Raw genomic sequence first — 21,552 nt, forward strand, 5'->3', positions numbered from 1 at the left:
CCCCCTTTCCACATTCCGGATGTCCTTTGTTCTGGAGCTTTCTCCTCCCTGATTCTGCCTACGTGACTATGACCAAAGGTGGGACACAGGTGGAGGGATCCTGGCAGGAAGGAAGCTGCCCAGGGTACGGGCAGGCAGGAGGGCCAGGGGGCCTTCATTAACAACTCCCACAGCTACCCCCCCACCCCCCAGGACGGATCCCCTGGAGGCAGGTGTCCCTGGCAACAGGTGGAGGAGGGGAAGGGTCCGAAGGCACTGACATCTTATTCTCTCCTGATTCAGCCCCCTTCTGTCTGACCATGTGTTACCTACACTGAAGGTCCTCTTGCCTCCTCCAACAGCACTTATTGATATTCCACTCCCAATACTATTTCTCAGACCAAGTCTTATGCATTTTGTCAATCTAGTGCCTCAGAAATCCTTCAAAGAGATTGAATGGCTATATATATGTGTGTGTATCTGTGTATGTGTGTGTGTATGTGTGGGTATGTGTGGGTATGTGTGTGGGTATTGTGTGTATGTGTGTTTATGTGTGTGTATGTGTGTGTGGGGGGTATGTGTGTGTATGTTTGGGTATGTGTGTGTATATATGTGTGCATATGTGTGTGTATGTGTGTGTATGTGTGGGTATGTGTGTATGTGTGGGTATGTGTGTGTATGTGTGTGTGTGCATATGTGTGTGTGTATGTGTGGGTATATGTGTGTATGTGTGTGTCTGTATGTGTGTGGGTATGTGTGTGTGTGTGCACATGTGTGTGTGTATGTGTGGATATGTGTGTGTCTGTATGTGTGTGGGTATGTGTGTGTATGTGTGTGTGTGTGCACATGCGTGTGTGTATGTGTGGGTATGTGTGGGTATGCAACAATATGTACATATAAAATCCTTGAATTGTAAAACAGAAATTTTAATTGGAAAAGTGACAAGATTCTTCCCAGTTAACATTTGGTGGCTGTTATGGAGGCCCATCTTAGGTGTATGTCCCCGAGGTGGCTGTCTCAGTGGGGTGTTCTCTGCCGTGTGGATTCAGGGGTTCCTCACTGGCTGCAGTTCTGGTCGAGTGGGTGCAGTTCCATCAGGAAGTGTCCTTTTCTCGTCCAGTGTGAGGTATAATGCAATTCAGCTTATGAAGCAAGTGACGAGATTGTTTGAGTACTGGCATTATTGTTAGGGTCTGTAAACAAGTCAGGATGGCGCCTGGCATTTTGCCAGAGGGAGGGGTTTGTGAAGTAACGCCAGCGAGCCATTAAGTGTGGAGATTCCTTATTGGTTGACTGCTGTATCGAGTTTATGTTAATTAGATAAGCTGTGTAGAATGTAGATATACCCCTCCTGTCCTACAATAAACGGCTCCCAGTCCTGCTGTATCAATCTACACAAGTTGCTGCAGTCGGACTGCGGCACATTATACCTGCCTACTTAGGAAGGGCCCCTCCTTCAGTGCACCAGTGGGCAGGTCACACAAAACCAGGAGGCTGCAGTGCAGACACAGTCTCAATGCTGGCTGAGGAGATGGGCCAGGAAACTCACGGCTGCTCCTCAGGAGCACTGTCCGTGTATGTGTCCAGTGTACCCACCTGACCCTCCAGTCCTGAGCTTCATGGGGTCCCTGTGTATTGCCCACACCAGAGAGAAGTGTTTAATCTGTGCAAGCCAAAGAAATAAGGCTGACTCCACGTGAGGTTCTCAAATTTGCCATGGTGACGGATTTCGGCAGGTCAGTTGAAATGCGTTCATTCTAGCAAATAAGAAAAAACTCTGAATTTCCATTATCCTGGGGCCATTTCCCCAGGACTCTGTTACTGCAGTGCATTTGGGCTGTTCAGGAGGAGCCCCCACCCATACTCTTTTGTGAGCAGCAGCTTTCCTGTGGGATTGCTTACAAACCTGCTTCATGGGGACACTTCCTCCCTCACCTCTCCCCTCCTTCAACCTGGATAATCACTCCCAGAAGACTGCTGAACTTGAGCAGCTGATAATGATTTGGAGACTGGGTGCTGGCACAGTCAGTTCTCTTTGTCGACTTGGCTAGTATCTACTTCTCAGTTACTTTATCGGACACTCCTCTAGGCATTGCTGTGGAGGTGATTTTTAGATGTGATTAACATCTACATAGCGCTCACTTCAACAAAGAAGACAATCCAAGATAACCTGGAGGGACCTGCTTCAGTCATTTGGAGAGATAAGAGCTGAGGTTTCCGGGAAGAAGATGAAATTCCACCTGTGGACAACTTCCTCATTTGTGCCCCAGAGGTCCAGCCTTGCCAGCCTGCCTCCCTGCCCTGTGGATTTCAGGCAGGAATGGACAGCCCACAGAACCACATAAGCCAGTTCCCTGCAACAACACCCCCTCTCCATTAATATTCATGGGTAAATATATACACAGATCTATTACATGTAATTACATGTATACACATGCATGTGTGTACATACATGTCAATCTCCCACGGGTTGTTTCTCCCACTTTGACAGCTGTACTCTGCTGAGGCCAGTGTCTCTGCTGGGACTGCCAGGAGCCACACTGCAGCCTTCTAACCTGGGCCGTATCGGGATGGGCATGCACCTCTGTAGGTGACTGTGCATGTGTGAGCATGTTGGGATGGGTGTGTATCTCTGTATATGACTGCATGCGTGGGAGCATGTCCAGGAGTGGCCTAGTCAGCTCTCCATCACTATCACGAAGTACCTCAGGGAAGAAACCTACAAAAAGGAAAAGGTTATTTTGGCTCACAGTTTTGGAGACTCCAGTCCATGGTGAACTGGACCCTCTGCTTTGGGCCCATGCGAGGCAGCGCCGCGTAGGAGGAGCATATGGTGAGGCAGAGCCACTCACCTCGGTGCCTGAAAGCAGAGGAGTGAGCAGGGCCCAGATTCCCACGATCTCTGTCAAGGACACAGGCTCAGTAGCCAAAAACCCTTGGCGAAGCCCCACCTCTTGAAGGTCCCACCACCTCCCCACAGCCCCAGCCTGGGGACCACACCTGAAATGCATGGGTTTGGGGGGACATGCCAGGTCTAGACTCTAGTGAGGGGTGGGGGTTTCCAAGTCTTCCAGATCACGAGAGTCCAAACTTCAGCCCGTCCACTGTCTTTCTAGGAGCCCTCAAGTAAGCAACAACCTGCCCCAGCTCATACAGCCCTTCCCGGGGAGAAGCTCATCAGTGCTCGGAAGCATCTCTCTTTTGGCCTTTAAAACAGTGCATCTGTTCTCTGCACTCACATCTGAAAGTCCATATCAGCCCAGACATCGTGACCTTCCGTAGCTTAAGGACCCATCATGGCCAGGTTCTTTCTCACTTGGCTTTGGCTTTTATACATAATTATGTTCCCCATAGAGAAAACCCACTCTCCTGTGACATGGGCCATCACAGTCTGACGCTCTATGAGCGCAGCTGCCCGTCATGTAAAGAGCTTAATGCCTAAAGCTGCAGGACACAGAAAGACTCTTTAACGGAGTTAACTGGCTCTAGCTACATGGAACAGGGTGGTCACAGTCTTGGAGTGTCCTGGGAGTCCACAGTGCTGCATGTCTGCAGGCCCCAGCACCCAGGGCACTCCCAGCTTTGAGGATGTGCCTGGCCTCCAAGAGTGGCAGAACCTGACAACAGCCGAGTTTCTCGTCCCTCTGCTCCCATGACTGCTCTCTCCAGAGGAGGGAAGGAAGTTCAGCAGAGTTGGAGATGCCAGTGTCCTTCCAGCTGGTCATGAGGAGCCAAGGAGAGAGAGATTCCATCCAACATGAAGAAGGGGGTCAGCCAGAGAGAGAGATTCCATCCAACATGAAGAAGGGGGTCAGCCAGAGAGAGAGGTTCCATCCAACATGAAGAAGGGGGTCAGCCAGAGAGAGAGATTCCATCCAACATGAAGAAGGGGGTCAGCCAGAGAGAGAGGTTCCATCCAACATGAAGAAGGGGGTCAGCCAGAGAGAGAGATTCCATCCAACATGAAGAAGGGGGTCAGCCAGAGAGAGAGATTCCATCCGACATGGAGAAGGGGGTCAGCTTGCTGAGACAAGGCAAGACACCATCATCCACATACTTCAGAGTGACAAGTTGCAGAGGCACACACAGTCCTGGGGAAAGGAAGACCCCAGGAGCTCCACTCACCCCATCTGAATAGTCTTCCCTTGAGCACTGTTAGGAATTACTGTGGGTTTCACCTCCACTCATGCCCCATCTCACAGGATCCTGCAGCTTGGAGCTGGAAGAGTCCGGTTGACCACAGTCTCCCCTCCACCCTCTTTGGGCTGAACAGCTATTGATCTCTGTTCTGCTAGGAATGGAATGCTCCTGTTGGAGACCTGCACCATCCGAAGCAGCTGCTCACACTCTGAAGGACTATTCTGTGAGTGTGTGTGTGTGTGTGTGTGAGTGTGTGTGTGTGTGTGTGTGTGTGTACACATGTGTTGGCTTGGTGGATCTTAAGGTCACGTCTTGGATTGGAGTACAGTATGGCATCAAACCCTATTTCTGCTCCTTATTCAGTGGGTGTCCTCAGCGGGTGACTTAACCTGACAACTCCCCTTCTTACAGAATGAGATCTCAGAAACAACCCTGACCATTGCTGGTGGAAAGGACCCATCGGTGCAGATCTGACCCCAACCTTGGGAGGGTTTTGTTGTTGGCAGATGGTACCTCTTGCAGAAGTTTCCTCAAGATGCCACGAGGTGTAAGGAAACCCAATCCATGCCTGATGTGTCAGACTTTGTAAATGTTATCTACTTATTACCATGTAATAACTTCTGGACTATAGGCAATGATGAAATGTTAAAAATAGGGAAGTTTTTCCATATGGCCTAGGTAAAGATGTTATATATTTTTCATGAAGACAACTTAGAATGCTCAAGTTTAAATCAAATATGAATATACATCTTGATATTCCTTAAATTTTTTTCCAACACGAAATAAATATTTTATAAAAGCTCTGCAGGTATGGGAGACACTCTGTCTGTAATTAGGGCATACTATATGGTAACGGGGCCTGAGGCCTGGACGACAGATATTGCTCTTCCTTTCCTGTGTTTTACTAGTATTTAACAAAGATCCAAGAAGCCAAATATGTATTCAGAACACAATGAGCAAAACACATTCCCTGAATGAAGACCCGCGAGAGGATGTGTTAGCCTCGCCTGGGTTGGCAGATGTCCACCATCTAATCCAAGAGATGAGGACTGCTCTCATGAGTCTCTTGGTGCCAACAGGAGCTAAGAGTTCCTGCTGTGGGTCCTCCTGCACTTTAGCCAGCGAGGGCAGGAAGGAAGAGATTCCAAATTCCAGCGAAGCATCCTGAAGCCTGAGTCAGCCTGGAGGGAGGAAGCGACAAGGAAAGTCCTTGCTGGCCTCACGAAGACGTGATCCTGTAGATCAGCGCACTATATTTCCTCTCAAAATGGTGAAGATTCTTTCTCCTTAGCTATTCGACATTTATAGCCCAAGAAACAGGGTGTTTATTGTGCAGTTATTCCTGTTCCAACCCAAGCGGGGCCTCCAGGCAGAGGGTGGGGTGGGTCCTGCAGGAAGCCATGTCAGGTTAGACACCCTTCATCACAAACTCGAGAGCCCAACAGCACAGCACACTCCTCTGTGGCCTTGGATGGGGACCTGAGCACCCTGGGCCTTGGTTCTGCCATCTTGAAACTAGACCATCTCTAAGCCCTTGGTTGCTTTAATAATCGATGGTTGTGAAAAACAATTCATATTTCTAACTGATGCAACAAATTTAGCACAAAATGTCTTGTGTGTTCTCCTTCTTGGTTAAGTTCCACGTTCTCCTAGTTCAAATGAAGGTGGGAAGGTAGTTGTGGCTCCTCGCTGGGTTCTTGCATGGCTGTGCCACGTATCAGCTGGGTTATTGATGACAAGCTGCTCATGCTGGCACCTCTGCATCCTCCCTGTAAACTGAGGCTGCCGTAGGATCTGTCTCCTGTTGTGGGTGGGAGGTGATAGAAGCCATCTGCTGAGGTCATTGGAGTTTATTTGCTGTCGGCTTCCAACCGCGGGAGGCTGATCTCAGACCAGAAATGTCTCATGCTTCATCACGCTTGGGCTTCTGCCTACGTGGCTGGTAAGAAGTTCCCCTGGGCTGCAGCAGCCTCCACGCCTCTCATCCTGGGAACAAATCGGAACCAGATCGCCAGCACACAGGGCCGCTTCCCTTTGATCAAGGTCACTTGCAATTATCGCACTGTCTTGACAGTTTGAAAGCTAATGACTAAACCAGAAAATAGTTTTGGGATTACTGGGAAGTAGAAGTTGTGTCAGCTTGGGCCAAGTGTGATGATTTATGAACGTGGAGCTGTTCAAAGGGTATACACTCCGGGTTGCTCTCTAAAAACAGTCCTTATAAGATTGCTGGTCACCAAGTACAGGATCACCTTCATCACAAGTAAGGTCCTGCTGCTGGACTCCATTCAGTGTGACTTTTACCTGCTGTTGAGAGAGGGCCCTGCAGGACAAGGAGGATTAGGAAGACAGGGCATGATCTTGAGTTCTAATGCTGTTCATGGTGACGCGGGAGCCTCGGCGTCCCATCCCTGAGCCTTGCTGGCACCTTTCCTTGGGTGGAGGCTAACTGGACAGCGTGGACACTGGCACATCATAGGACGCAGGGCACAGGGCTCTGGCTCTACCTTTTAGCCTCCACAAAGCCGTCTGTGGGAGTGGGAGTGTATGGGTGTGGGAGTGAGCTGCCTGCTGGTTTCCTGGAGGCCCAGCCTCAGCCAGGCACGGGTTACGCCCTCCTCTGCCCACGTGTGCTCCACAAGGGTGTCAGGGCCCTGCAGTCAGGTGACACATGGGGCCCCTTCTTGGGACAAGCCATCACATGATGGAAATTCTGGGTCACTCTGTTTTGTCACCAGTGCCCCGATCATGGGGACCAAGTTTTCCCTCTAACCCTTCATCTCTCTTTAATCTTGGTTCCTTCCTTTTCCTTCTTTTTCTTGGACTGGGGATTGAACCCAGGGGTACTCAACCTCTGTGACCCACCCCCAGCCCTATTTTGTATTTTATTTAGAGACAGGGTCTCACTGAGTTGCTTAGCACCTCCCTAAGTTTCGGAGGCTGGCTTTGAACTCGTGATTCTGCTGCCTTAGACTCCCGAGTAGCTGGGATTACAGGCGAGCTCCACAGGGCCCGGGATTCCCTTCCTTCTGAACACAGTTGTTATACTGAAGGTGAAAATGATCGCCACTATGTTCTCATATCCTCCCTCCCTCTGCCAATGGGATTAATATAAAAACCTGAAAATGGAAGAGAGAGAAATGTGTCTGAGCCAGCCTTCCACCATTCCTGTGTGCTAGCACCTGAGGAACGGGACGGCAGGCAGAGCCATGTGTTGGTATACTGGAGCCTTTGGAGCCTTAGACGAGAGGTGTTAGCCAGGAATGCAGGTCAATGGCTTGCTCAAGGCTGTCTTCAACTAAGGGTCATGGTCAGGCCTGCTTCTGACCTCTCTAAGGCCCATATGTCAGCATGGTGATCATGGGTCTTCCAGCCGTGCTGCACGGATCCCTGAGGTCGGAGACACTGGCCTTGGGACAGCCCTCATGGGTGCCCTGGATGCTGTAATGCTGATCAGAAATCAGTGTTTGCTTCTAACAAATGTCCTACTTTGTACTTGTGCTTGCCTACTCCGTGCTCACTCGTTGGGTGGGTCATAGGACAAATGCCCCATTGCTGCAGCTGTAGGGTACAGTGGTCTCGGGGCTCACTCTGTTCTAACAGGGAGCTGAGATGGGGGGGTCAGCGTGGCCACTGCTGGGATGGGAAGAGGACACAGGAGGACAGTGAGGCTGGTGAGGCTGGTCCTGGGGAGCCAGTAAGGACCAGGCACACGTGACCAGGTGCTCTTGGTTGGGGGATACACAGATCATGAGTTCAGGCTTTTTATAACTATATTGCTGTTGTGCTTGAGATTCTATTAGAAAGTCTTCAGTTTGATTCTTGCACTTTTGAACAGACCTGATCTACACAGATGCAGCAGTGTAGGCAGTCAGAAGGTGCTTTCTCTGAACGTGATGCCAATCAGGGGCACTCTCTACCACCCAGAGCCCCTTCACGTGTAGACTACACACATCAGGGGAATGTCCAGGACATGACCTCTAAAACTGGGCCCATCTCAACACTAGATTCCAGAACAGTCCTCCTGCTCCTTCCCCGTGACCCATGCCTAGGGAACCGGGCCGTGCCTCTCACAGGCTCCCAGGTCTTGCCGGGACCCAGGCTCAGACAGGGAGAGGGAAAGCACCTCTCCCTCACCTACAGTGAACTGTTTGGGAGGTTTCCTCGTGGTATTCAGTAAAAGAGCAGGTGGAATATCTGTAAAAGAACATGGCAAGGTGAAAATTTTCCAAATTGGGAAAACATAACTCTAGGAAAGGCGTAGAAGAAAATAGAAGAATGAAGACTTGCTGCACCCTTTGGGAAGCACTCCAAGCTGCTTGAGAAGACCCCACCACTTACTGCCAAACACATGCCAGTACCGTAGTGCCCACTGGTAGAAGCTACCAGCAGAGAGACCGGGCCCAGCCCGCCGGAGGGTCCTCCCGTGGTGTCCACATCTGACTCCAGCACGGCTCAGGCCGGGTTCTGAGGAAAGTCACCTGGAATCGCTTCCCCGTTCGTGTTCTACTCTGTTTGCTTTATGGCCTCAGCCACGGGTGCTATTTGGTGCTAATGTGCGGGGCCTGACTGACATCTGGAATGAGCTGCTAAGGCGAGAGTTTATTTTAACAAAGACGGGATTGAGAGAGGTTAGTCCCTTGCTTCATTTCCTAGTGTCAAAAAAATTTGCTCTATTTTGATACTTGCCTTTGTTCCCTCCGTTGGGGAATTAAACTCTATGATAAACAGACACCGCGACTTGTTTCGGGACGTGAGTGGCTGAGGCTTTGATGGATGCCCCTGGCTCGCTCTAGGCTGCGGTTCGGTAATTGCTGCCACCAGGCAGAGCGTCAACCCACCTGCCTTCTGTGCTCCTTCTGGGGGAGGCGCCCTCTTCAGAGTCCCCCTGCTAACCCCTGGGCTGCTGTCAACAACTCCCTCACAGGTCCCCAGCTAGGGTGGCACCAAACTCTTGTCCTGAACCCAGTTGCTTAGGAAACACTTTGCTCCTCCTTGTGACGCTCCATGACACACTCATCATCTTGTCCCGTGGCTCCGGGAGGTGATCACCGAATTTACTTGGAGCCATGTTCTGGTGCTCTCCTTTCTCCAGGAAAAGGAGAAAGAAACAATATTTTAAATTCGTTCAGATATTCAGAATAAAATAATCTAGACAACTATAAGCCGATAAATCTACCCTTCCTACTATCGCATTGCACATTTGCTTCAATCTCATTTTATTTGGAATTAAATTATTTACCTCTCCATTCAATATTAGGAAAAGGGCATTCTTTGGGAAAGGAGGGATGTGTGTCTCTTGAAGTCACACGCCTCAGTTGCTAGTGTACGTACCGAGGCAGTCCCTTCCACTGGCTTCCTCTAGTGCTCTGAATGAAGCCTTTATAAAGAGCTGCTCTTTCTGGTGCCGAGGGACATCCTTGTGCCAAGGCTTCGGGGATTATAGCTTAAAATCCCCAATGATATGCCACCTCATTTGCAGTATTAGGATACGAAATTTTTAATTGCACATCTTAATTATGCAATTTCCAATCTTCTCAAACTCTGTTTCAGGAACAGTGGTGCATTCACCCTGTTTCATTGGAGCTATGAAAGACTCTTGTGGGGACAACCAGAAAACACAAGATAATTCCTCACGGACTGGCAGAGTCCATCTCTTGATCCCACATGGTTCCTGTTCATTGTAGCCTAAAGAGGTCACATTTGAATGCCTGAACTCAATTGAGAAATAGAAATTATGGTTTGGGTGTAAACTTGGAGGAATTTTGTCCAGGCTGAGGTGAATGTTCTAGCTCAATTTGTCACTTGGGTTTGAATAAGTCTAAAAGGACTTGTCTGCATTGCATCACATGTAGCCCTGACCACGCATGTTTAAAAATACTAAAGAGAGTGATCAGATAGCCACGGACATGCGTTCATGTTCTCAATCATGTCCCCCAAGTCCTCCATTCAACACTTCCTGATTTTATAACTGTCAGAACAGTCACCAAGTGTGTTCCAAAGCTGCGGGCCCTCTGAATCCACGCTGACCCTGAGCACAAGGCCACACACAGTGGCAAAACATCTCTCATTTGCAGAGGTGCTCCACGCTGCCCTGCTCCAGGGGCCCCTCACAGCTCCTTCTGGCAGCTTCTCCCAGCTTAAAGGTTTAAATACCTTGAACTTTTAAAATTAAAACCCAGGAAAATCTCTGAGAGTAAAGAGCTCCCCTAGCAGCCCAAAGTGTGCTGGTTAATTACACTGCCTGCCCCTTTTCCTTGAGATGTTCCTCAAAATAGGAACCTCGAGAAAAACAAGGAAACAGCCACTGTGGCTGCACGAACTCCTTATTTAGAGAGCAGACCTGGGTGCTGAGTGAGCCTGTGGCCACAGAGGTGTCAGCGGCTCCCCCTCTCTGACATACAGAGCCATGTGTGCCCAGCTGAAATGTTTCTGTACCTTTCTGTGAACCTCAGCATCAGCTCATACCTCCAAGTCCAAACCAGCATCTAGCAGTGACTTAAAATCCTCACAGTTCAGTTTGGGCTTGGCCTCTCTCCTTTCCTGTAGCTCCGGCACTAAAATAAAACATGCACTGAGCTAGCTATGAACCTACAACGAGCAAATCAGTGAAGGTCTCCACTTATCCGAGTGTGGGAGAGAGTGGCCAGTGCAGTCTGGGCCCGGGGCTTGGTGTTCAGACCTCGTCTGTGGCCGCTCCCCTTGCTCTGGAGTGAACCCAGCCACAAGCCCAGTTCGCCTTCACCGCTGACATTTCTCCCTCTCAACCAGGGATTCCCATCTTGATCTTTCTTTCCTCACTTTCGTAAAGGCTACAAACGCACATTTTGACATTGAGTGAAGAGGAGATGGGTATGGGGTAGGAAGGGTAGTAGAATGCATGGGACATTAGAACCCTATGTACATATATGACTACACCTCCCGTGTTACTCTTCGTCGTGTACAACGAGAAGAATGAGAAATTATACTCCATGTATGTATGATGTGTCAAAGTGCATTCTTCTGGCATGTATAACTAATTAGAACAAATTTAAAACGTATAAATTTTATCCAAGTAAATAATCTGGGGAGAAACCAGTTGTATTAGGTCTTGGTAACTGCCATGAAGGGTATCCATAGGTCTTTAACTGTTTTATATTATGTTATCTGTAGGAACTTTGTGTATGGTTTACTTTGTAGATTATTATTCTGGGAAAAAAACAAAGTGTTTCTGTTCCAGCATAGTTAGGGTGAGCAAGAGGATTCCCATTTCTGAAGAATCCAGGGTACCCATTGGCAGTGACTGCGAACATGGCATGGGGCTTATCAACAGGTTCACGCAGAGCTAAGCGCTCTGTGACCTTCCAAGTCAGCCAGCGGCGGGACCGCAGGTAAATCGTGGGTGCTCTCAGAGCATCCGTCTCCTCCCTGTCATAGCAGGGTGGCCTATACCAACACGTGGGAGCCCTGTTCTCAGAGTCCCTGAGCTTCTGAGGGCTCAGCAGCGATGGACGCACGGTTCTCCCTGAAAAGACTCTTGTCTGAGCTCCTTCAGCTTCTCCAGGACAATTTGAGTTCTTGTTTCTTTCTTTCCAAAGGTGGCAAAAGGATGACTGCTGTTTCCCTCCTGTGTTGGCACTTTCAAGAACACATAGGTGTGACCCACATGTCCAGCTGCTTCCACAGCCGCCTTATTGGCCAACCTTAAGCATTGCCTAACTTGCTCCTCTTCACCCACCACCTCTGGCAGGAAGTGCTCTCCTCCTACCCTGGCTCCAGCAGCAGGAGTTCCAACCACTGGCTGGTTTTGTCTGCGTCACTTTGTCTGATGGCGCCCAACATCTGACATTTCTCTCCCTCCCTCTCCCTCTGTCTCTCATAAAGGATTGAGTTGTGTTTTATCGTTTAATCCTTTCAAAACGCTGTGTACCTTTCTAAGTGATGGCAATCCTGACAAGGCAGGGGAGATGAGAAGGCTGGAAGCCACATCAGAGGGGCCTGTGGAATCTGTTGTGACAACAGGGGAGGAGGGCTGGGCCTTGCTCCACTTAGGGCTGAAAGCACCTTTGTTATGCTTCTGAGGACAAGAGGAGGGCTGAGGCCTGGAAGTGGTTAGCCTGTCCCCTCTGCCTGTCAATCACATCAGCTTGGAAGGGAAAGAGCAAGACTAGGGGGAAGTGGGGGCACAGTCCAAGGGGAAAAGGACAAACAGAAGAAGCATCTGCCTGGTTCTGGTGTCAGAACAGCGCTGCGTGGCACTCGGAGGTGATTACAGCTGAGAAAGGTGGCTAATTTGTGCCTGGAAGAATGTAGCTGAGGTCGCCAAAATCAGATTCCTGCTTCCATCTTGGCTGAACATTTTTTTTTTAAATACAGAATGTACTGTAAAGAAAAAATATTCAGGGATTTTTTTTTTTTGCTTGCTTAGTAAGTTTCTCATTTGCATCAGCTTGTCAAGAGTTATGACATTTAATGTTATTAATGTCACTTCCATTGTTCCACTGGATCTCAGCTGCCTTCACCTACAGAATGTAAGTGTTTCTGATTACATGGCCATAACCAGAGACCCCAAGGAGAGGCAGGGGACCACAGGTCTCTGCTGTGGGTAGGCCAGCTCAGGAGCTGCCCATGTCACTCACGGTCAGGAGGGTGACACGTGCACACTTTCCCATGCACATGCACACACACATCAAGTGCACACATGAGCACATATGTGTGCACATACATCCACCATGAGTTTTTTTTTTTTTTTTTTTTTTTTTTTATGGAATCCCATGTGCTTTAAGAAATGCTGGGAGCCAATACTTTGGGAAGGAATTGTGTCCAAATGGGAAAAAAGATGAATTTGCTTCAAGGAATAAAGAGCTAGGAAAAAGAGGATGACTGGTTTGAATAAGCAAATGTGTTGAAGGCAGTTGGACACATCACCTTGCAGAGCTCACAACAAGAATTCCTCAACTATTGAATTTTCTTCTTCACAGAAATTCATTAATTGGCATGAAATAACTGTACCATAATCAAATCTTTAAAAAAGGTGGTTGTTGTACTTTTAACGTGGAATATAAAAATAACTTTCAATATAACTGTATTTCAGATTTGAATGTCTCAAACCCCTGAAACACTAGAGTAATATCAAATCTTTAAAAATTATATTTGCTCACACCTAAAATTCTACTCTGAATTGAAAACATCTTTTACATGCAAATTTAATTTTCTTTGTAAGTCATTTAAAAATAGATAAAAAGTAAAAACCATTACAACAATTACCTCAATTCAGGAATAAATATCTTGCCACATTTTTCATTCTTAGCTTTTTATTTTTTAGCTCTGTCTGTTATCTCCAGCTCACTGTAAGTTTAGACAGATTAGATAGATAAGTAAATAGGAGATGAAAAGAGGGAGAGATGGTGGATAATGCTTTGTCAAACCACATACACCCAACACACTATTATCAGATTATATAAAAATAACACTAATTGTCTGATATCACTTTATATCAGACTATTTATAAATTGTCTCTAGATTTTTTTTTCCAAAATATTCTAACCTGGTTTTATCAAACTCAGATATACGTGGGGCATTATGTTGCTCCATCTCTTTATGTTTGAAATTTAGAGCAGCCCCTTCTCCTCCCACTCATGTTAAGTGGGTTACCATGGCGCTGACTTTTAAGGAGACCATGGCAATTATTTTTAGAGCCCCACACTCTGGGACCGTCTGGTGGTTTTCTCATGATTTTGTTTAACTTGTCTCCCAGCTCTTGCATGCTGTATAAACTGAAGGTCAGGTCTACACTCACGCTGGTATTTTTAGCAAGAAGAGCTCCTGTGTGATGTCAGGCCCTTGACATTTCCGCAGTCAGGAGAGGCCTCCTGTCAGGTGGCCTGTTGTTACTGAAGCTGAATCTAATCACTTGGCTGAGGTGGTGACAACCTTTCGTCTATGGTATTTAACATCCATTGGCGATACTGTCTGTATCAAGGACTTGACTTCAGGGCTGTGGAGTGATTCCTAGTCATATCATTTTTATATTTGTTAATTGGCACTATTATGAAAAGAACGCTTTAGTTGTCAACTGGGGTTATCTATGTTCCACCTAAAAGTTTTGAGGAAAATATTAACCCCTTCTGTTTAAAATTCTACAAACAATGGGTTGATGTAACACCCACCTGCAATGACAGGTTGAGGAGTTGGATTTTTCTTCTTTGTATTTACTTGAAGGATTGCCAGATTTTTATTTGTTCCACATCTTTTACTCAATTGCAGTTATTTTATTTGACATCAAAGTGTTTAACTAGGGTCAGCCCCTCCATGGCACCCTGTGTCCCCTGGTCCAGGCCCTGTTTTTCTCTGAACATGTTGAACTTACCTGCTGACAGCGAAGCTGGCCATCATCTGAGGGTGCTGGCCCTACCAGGTGCCTGGAATTGGAGACAGAGGCCTGTCAGTGGACATCAGTGCTTCTAGCCCATCTCCAAGCCACATTTTTCAACATAAACTATAAATTCATATTTCCAAACCAAACTTAGCCTTGTAAGATACTTAGCTATCCTAAGAAAGCTTAGAAAACTTTCCTTTTATTTTCTATTTTTATCTATTTTCTCTTGCATTGAAGTGCTGGTTCATACTATCATGGATACGTTTGCTTATTTCTCTTACAGTCTGCAGATAATAGAACCAAAATTGTGCTGCCATTATCATCATTAAAACCAGAACCTCTGCGTAAAATTTAAGATTTACCTGCAATAGTTATTGTTCTTTGTTCTTTGAAGTATAAAACATTGAGCATGGACTATCAGAATTGTGTTAAAAGTAACTTGAGTTATCTCTTATCTGTGTGGGTATGTTAGCCATCTAATACAATTAGATTTGCCTGTTTTCTTAAATTTAGTGATTAATGCTTTTTAAAATTGTATTTAATCTGTTAATAAATAAAGTACTGACACAACTTAAATGCCAATAAACTATTAAAATTATATGTGCAGCTGGGTGTGTTGGTGCACACCCTTAATGCCAGCTGCTTGGGAGTGTGAGGCAGGAGGATAGCAAGTTTAAATCCAGCCCTAGCAACTTAGCAAGAACCTAAGCACCTTAGAGAGACCATGTTTCAAAGTTAAAGATAAAAAGGGCTAGGAATGTGTCTCAGTGATAAAGCCCCTCTGGGTTCAATCCATAGTGCCAAAATATATATCTATATATTTATGTATCTCTCTCTTTATATATATATTATAAATATAATATATATGTTTATATTTATATATGTATAAATATATACATATATAGATATATATTTTGGTACTATGGATTGAGATAGTGATCTATTCCCATTTATCTCACTCTATAAATAGCAATTTCTATTTTCACTGAGTTTGCACTGCCAATGTTTATCAAAGATAAGAAATGTGCATTTTTATATTCCTTCCTACACAAAATATATCATAATAAATATTCTACTGCATAACTTTATGTTTCAAACTAAAGTATACATTATATCCCTCAATCATACTATCTTCCTCATTGTCTACACTAAAATAATATTATATTGAGGAAATAGACTTTTTTCTTGATAAAATGTCCTTGCTTCAGACTCCATTCTTTTTTCAATTTTACAATTATGGTAAGAAATCTTAGAGTAACTTGATGTCCTTTTCTTGAAAGTGACATGGACTTTACATTGTAAAATTTTTAATTTAATATTTTATTACAATATGTGCTAGAATTAATTTTTCTGAGTCATAATTTCTAGAAATATGATCAGCCCCTCTCTCAATATACAAATTTATGTGATATTTTGTTTCAAGAGAATGTATGTAGATGTGGTTGATATAATAATAAATATGCATTTTGTTCCACAAAATTGTTTTCCACAAAGAAAAGGGCAGGAGGGGAAGGGGTGAGGAAGGCACTTGTACGTCTGTTGGACCCTTTTTGTGTATCTTTCAAAACTACTGCTTTCCCATTGTTTTGATCATGTTCTTACTTCTGCTTAATATTCTCAGCTGTTTGATTGTATCATCTTTTTTCTTTATTCATTTTTCCTTTCTTTATTTCTTTTCCTGAGGATTGAGCCCACAGCATCATTCATGCTAGGCAAGTGCTCTACCACTGATCCATTTCCACGTCTTTTTTTTCATGTTTTATTTTAAAACAGAGACTCACTACATTGCTTGAATTTGCAGTCCTCCTCCACAGAGACTCTGTCTTCCATTTCTAATACTGTATTTCCAGTTAGTTATACCTCCTTGTAAGTCACGATTTTATTTCTCTTTTTCTACAACTTTGTTCCAATAGTGATGGGATTTTATCTTGCCTTTCCCTTCTGTTTTGCCAAATGTTACCTTGAAATTCTGTTCTAAGCTAGTTCCTATATTTGAATTTGTACACAAATCCTCACCATATTTACAGTATTAATTGCTTTGTTGTTAGTTTCTTTTGTTTCAAGGCTGTTTTGATTTTGTGTGTGTGTGTGTGTGTGTGTGTGTGTGTGTCTGTCTGTCTGTCTGTCTATCTGAAAGGAGGGAATGGTGAAATATTACATTATGCAGTTTTAAGTCTCCCTTTACAGATTGTTTTCTTTATTCTGCTTTTGTCTAAGAGCACCTCTTGTCTTTCTGTGATAAATTTAAATTTTAAAATAAGTGGGCTGGGGGTTTATCTCAGTGATACCGTACATACCTAGGATGAAGTCCTGGGCTCAAAGCTCAGCAGCACTAAAATAAACAGAACAGATGCTGACCTGTGGGTGTTTCCTGGTTTTGGTCCCCATCCTGCTTCAGCTGCTCATGGCTTCTCTGTGTGGCCACTTAAAGGGCAGAGAGAGAGCAGATCGAGGACACCAAGCATGACTCCACGTGCCAGTAAAGGATAATTGGTCAAAGGCATGAACATCTTTAACATAAGTGTACTTGAAATCACAGCTTTGAAATATGAAAATGAATGAACAGGAAGAGGGTATAGGAGGAAAGTGAATATTAATTCATCCTTTAATGAACTGGTACAGTAATATTAAGAGAAAAAAACCAGGAAATTTATAAAATACATAAATAACACAATCATTAATTTCCATGTAAAAGTGTCTACAATTTTATTTAATCAATAAAAATACAGAGTTTGGTACATTACCACCTAGACCATGAATCAGAAAACAAAGAAGAATCTGTACATGGTGAACAGTGAGCATCACACTCTGTCAGGCTCAAAGCCACAAAGAACAAGAGAACTTGGAAATCTTAAACTTATTACTAATAACCCTGATATTAAAGGGAAAAATGGGTAACTGTGAAAATATTGTGGTGGAATGACAAACAACTTGGGACTTGTCAGGTTTGGAGAACACAGTTTAGTCAGAAATTGAATGTACATTTCTAACTTCAAATAAATTTTTGAGACAATATAAGAAATGCAATAAAAGACCTAGTCCTCCATTTTCACCCTGGATGGACTGCTGGCAGCTGGGAGAGGGATCTAGGACAACATTGGTTCGTCACTAAGACACCTCCGTGAGGCAGAGCTGGCGCAGGACTTGCCATCTGTGCAGATGGAGAGCAGAGGAAAGAACTGGAGAGAGCTCTGGGGAGAAGCAGCCCTTGCTTGTGGGGTGCAGCAGTACTGAGGGGCAGCCAGGAGCTCGTGGACCTGCGGCATCGGACCTGAGCTGCTGGAGGGCCCTGGAGTCTGAGAGTCAGTTAGGTGGGACATGGACAGGACGGGCAGCACTTCCAACACCTTTAGCATCCGCCACGTGGGAGATGCTGTGAGACTCCAGAGAGTCTCCTGCAGCAGCCCACCTCCTCTCGAGTACCGAGGGCTGAGAAAGGCAGGAGCTCATGCAGGTTCTGGGGAGCCAGTGTTCTCCCCTGGACACCTGCGGAACTGGCGGGCTCTGTCCAAGGTGCCCTCCTTCGCAGCAGGGCCACGGCCACCATGTGGTCCTGCTGGGAAACCCATTGCTGCGCCAAGCTGCCAGGGACCCTCTGTTTCTTCATAGCAATGTTCTTCACACTTCTGAGCGATGGTGGCCACATACTTGGGCGGGCAGGATTTTTGAAAGGTGAGATTCACTGTGCTATCACCAACAACAGTAAAGATTGTAATAGTTTAGATTTTTAAGTGACCTGAGTGAAAGTTAGTAACCGCAGCTCAGAGGGGACGGCCATCCCAGAGACGCCATGCATCCAGTGGTAGTGTTTCCATGTGGTCAACTGTTTGTCCTTGGGAAAGCCAAAGACCAGCTCGTGACATCAGTGCAGCACATCGTTGCCAAATGGACTGACCTTTTGTTTAAAAAGACATCAGCAGGACAGGGTTGAACCTGAGTTGGAGCAGGAGGTTGTGGGAGTCAGAGTCACTTCCAGATTCTGCGGGCTGCGTGTCTGTTAAGCAGGATACTCTCCTTTCCTGTAGAAAATGCACAACAAAATATTCACATGTGCTATGGTATCAGGCTGGTGAGTTTCAAATGTTTTGTTAAAAAGCTATTTAAGCCATGCTTCTAATGTTTTCCAAGTTTTGTAATAGCTTTAAAATAAAATAAAAAATATATTTTTTAAAAAAACAGAAAGGCATCCTATTTCTCTAGGAGTTTAAAGATGCTTTCTAGACTCAAAATCAGCATATTATAGTGACACAGTCACATCAATGTTTATAACAGCTCAATTCACACTAGCAAAATTATGGATCCAACCTAGGTGTCCTTCAACATATGAATGGATGAAATAAACGTGGTGTATATACACAATTAAGTATTACTTAGTCATAAAGAAGAATGACTTTATGACTTTTGCTGGTAAATGGATGGAACTGGTGACTATCATGCTAAGTGAAATAAACCAGTCCCAAAAAACCAAAGGCGGAATGTTCCCTGATACGTGGATGTTAACTCACGATAAGTGGAGGGAGGGAGGGAGACAGAAGTTCAGTAGATAGACAGAAGGCAATGAAGGGAAGGGGGAAGGATGGGAATAGGAAAGACAGTAGAATGAATTGGACATAACTTTCCTATGTATGTATATGACTATACCACCATCCACATCATGTACAACCACACGAATGGGATCCTAATTAGAATATTATGCTCCATGTACATCTAATGTGTCAGAATGTACTCTACTGTCATTTATATCTAAAAATAACAGATAAAATTTTAAAAAGAAAAAAAGTAAAGATTCTTTCCTTTATTAGTTGCTCTGCCATAATACTGCCAGTGTTGGGGTGAAGATGCACTAATTTACCTGCTTACGGTGAATGGGGAAAATGGTCGCATACACTCTGTTACTCTGTAATGTTACTCATTACATTTTTGCAGTTCCCCTCATGTTCTCAACAAAATTCTGATTGGGACAAGATGGCAACCTATTGAAAAATCAATGCTTATTTCTTCAGTTCTAAACATGTTCAAGAACCACGTGCCCAGAGATCCCCAGCTTTTAACTACTGCAGTGTGTCTAGCCTGGAGACAATCCCAGGAGTCTTCAGGAGGGCTAAGGGGGTTCCTGGCTGCTCTGGGAAGATTAGGATGAGTTAGCACACAGTTTGCTAATTGTCCAGTGGAAGAAAACACTGGAAATGTCCAGAGGTAATTACAGCTTACAGCTCGCCTGTTGTGAAGGCTCCCTTTGAGTGACTCCTGTGAGTGACTCTGCTTGTTGTTGACACCTGAGAGAGCTCCCTTGAAGAATGCAAAGCACATAATTACCAGCCTTTAGTGCAAACCCTTTTAGAGAAATTCTCAGCTAAACCCACTCTTTAGAGGTAAATAGCAAGGGGGCTTGTAATTAGATGAGCTGCTCTTTAGACATGAACTGACATAGATAATGCCAGATAATTGGTAGATAATTTTCTAGGTATTCCTGGCACTGAACGCTAAAAGCAAAATTAAGTCAGGCAAAGCACTCTGAGAATTGCCTCTGGCCCGTGTGTTGTTAGTGTTAATTGGGGAGAGAGAGAAGCTGCCTCTGGAATCCGAATTAGTTTTACCCCATTGTCCAGTTAATCCCATGTCCTGATAATGGCCAGCAGCACGGGTCATTTAGTAATTAAAAGGTGGGTGGGACGTGAGTTATTTATTAGAAACAATTTTAACTTTAATCACGGGTTTGAATGATGTTGGAGTGGTAACAAGGAAACTACTTAGGGAGATTTTGGCCATCAACGTGTTTTATAATTTTCACTTAGTGAACTGCTAATTGGGACCTGCACGGCTGTGTTCTGAGAAGCTCTTTGATTGGGTGATGTCCAGTGATTTGGAAGTCTCTTGCAGGTCTCTGTTCAGGAATTAATAGCACAACTTCAAGATTTCCCCCCCTCCAAATGTCACCCATGAGAACATTTAATTATATATCCACAATTAAAAAAATATGTGTTAAGACAGAAGCGGGTCAAGTGTAGGAAAAGTAAAAGAAAAAAAATCCACCAGAGACCATCTGAGGAAAGACTCCCATTGTCACCTGCAGTGCTGTGTGGGAACAGTCTCCTGTACTGGAGGTGGGACACAGCTGTCACTGAGGAGTGAGTCGGGCCACTTCCCACCACAGTGCATGCTCCCAAATCTTGAAAAGGGCATCAACTGGAAGAAAAGAAGTGTGTTCCCTGCAGGTCCAGGATCAGCCCTGGTCTCCTGCATGACCAAAGTGTCCAGCTGACTTGCTTTCTCATCCCTCAGTTTCCCCATCTGTGAAAACTGGGTAAATTCCACGTCTCCACGACATTCCTCGAAGGATCAAAGAAGATGACGTCTTAGACGTTAAAATGACAGAATGCTGTCATGTAATGTTAGGAGTTATTTGACTGCTCCTATGGGATAGGGCAGCTCTGGAATGAACGCACAGGACAGGAATCTGCCTTGTCAGGGAAATTGTAACAGATGCGTAGAGCACTGTGAGACGCACTGTCGGTGGGACTTTATGGACACTTTCTCATTCTTAGACGGCTCTTTCCCTGTGCATTCAGAGTCCACCTTTCCACGCTGTCTTGCTGCGGTTCATCCTTGTCTTCACGTCCCCTGATGACCTCAGGCTCCTGTGGGCCTTGGCTCCTGCCCTCACTCCTCCATCCTTCCTTGTGTCTTCCCATGTCCTCCCCTTTGAAGGCAGAGAGGACTTCCTGGCTGATCGGCTGATGTCACTGCACCCTTTCAAGTGGTCCTCAAATTAGGTTGGTCACAAACTTTACTTGATCTCTGCAGTAAACTTGAAAATATTAGGTCTAAAACTTGTGCTAAACTTGATATAATCTTGCATTTAATTCTAACACAATTTTAAGCACACAAAGTGAAGACTTTTTTAACGATGAGAATTTTCAAGTTGAGAGCACACGCCCCTGCGTGTTCCTATGTGTTGCACATGGGGCTTCAGTGAGAGCGGCTGAGGCATGTGGGACGGCTGGGGAGGTGGAGGACTCTCAGCCAGCTTACCTTTCCGTCTGTCATTCTAGAGGGCAGGTGGGACAATCCCCAGC

The sequence above is a fragment of the Marmota monax genome, unplaced genomic scaffold (assembly GCF_021218885.2).
Source record: "Marmota monax isolate L192 unplaced genomic scaffold, Marmota_monax_Labrador192_F-V1.1 WCK01_AAM20220418_F8-fsc00082, whole genome shotgun sequence".
NCBI lineage: Eukaryota > Metazoa > Chordata > Mammalia > Rodentia > Sciuridae > Marmota > Marmota monax.